The following is a 1,240-nucleotide window of genomic DNA, read 5'->3' as shown; positions in this document are numbered from 1 at the left end:
AGGCCCCCAGATAAACCAGCAGGGGGGACAGCCCAGACCGCAGCCTGACAAATACCCAATCATACACAATCGCACCATCCCACCCTCATTCTCACACCCACTCAATCAAAGACATGAGCACAATGAAATTACAGATACTTGCATATACTACTTTTTTTCTAAGGGTTAACCCACTATGTTGGATCAAAGTACCCTAGATTGGCTTGGTTTAGACTTGGACTACGTGTTGGATTGTTCTGAACCCAGCAATTTTTAGTGTGTGGGGGAGTTCTGGTGTTTCCTCACTGCTCAGTCAATCACATTATTTTCACTTCACCATCCACTCCACAATCAGAGAGCTGCCCACAGCCCTGCAATCATTAACTTTTACTGCTTATGTTCATTGCTTACTGTTGGACAGGTCCTTGGTGATAATTATATGATCCTTGTGTCATAAATGAAAGTACTTCAGTTCTGCTGCCTCCTGCTACAGACTTCAGAGAACAGGCCAAATTAGCCATTTGATTTCTTACACAAACACAAATAAGGCCTCAGCYTTACTTAAAGGAATGCATGTTGCCCATCGCATTTAATCCCATATAGAGTAGATGTCAACTCTCAGCTACTACCACACCAAGTTTTAGCTCAATATCCTTAGAATTTACAGTTGCAGCCATTTTTGTGATGACTAGTGTTGTGTGACAGCCATGTTGAATTAAAGTGACTTAAAAAGTATGTTAGTTGTAGACATGTAATGATTACTTTCTGACGTCTTTAAAATCCATCCAGTTGTTAGAGATATTTTGTTAACAGATATGAACACGTACAGAAATATTTTCATCCGTCTGTGTCGTAGGGTGATGGGAAATAATCAGTCCTTGTAAGACCTCATTTTGTAATAACAACGCATTATTTAATAATGTAATAAAATCAGGCTTCAAAATGTAATAATCTCGTGCTAAAACCACATTATGTAAAAATTGACACAAAATGTAARAAAAGTCTTCAKAGCATTATGTAATAGCATTATTACATTTTGTGGCAATTATTACAAAATGTGGTGTAATAATCTGGTGCATTATGTAATAAACAATCAAGAACCATTATTTCTGTTCATCCTAATCAATATACTTGTAATAACTGTCATGTTGCAAAAACATAATTAAATCTTTATAACTTTGGTCAATAAACACCGAACTTCAAATTTTTTTATTTGCATTTTCAGTCAAATTCTTGTGTAAATGGATGTATAGAGCAATCT

Source organism: Austrofundulus limnaeus, unplaced genomic scaffold (genome assembly GCF_001266775.1).
Source record: "Austrofundulus limnaeus strain Quisiro unplaced genomic scaffold, Austrofundulus_limnaeus-1.0 Scaffold169, whole genome shotgun sequence".
In the NCBI taxonomy this organism is placed as follows: Eukaryota; Metazoa; Chordata; class Actinopteri; order Cyprinodontiformes; family Rivulidae; genus Austrofundulus; species Austrofundulus limnaeus.
Note: the sequence above shows the minus strand (reverse complement) of the source record.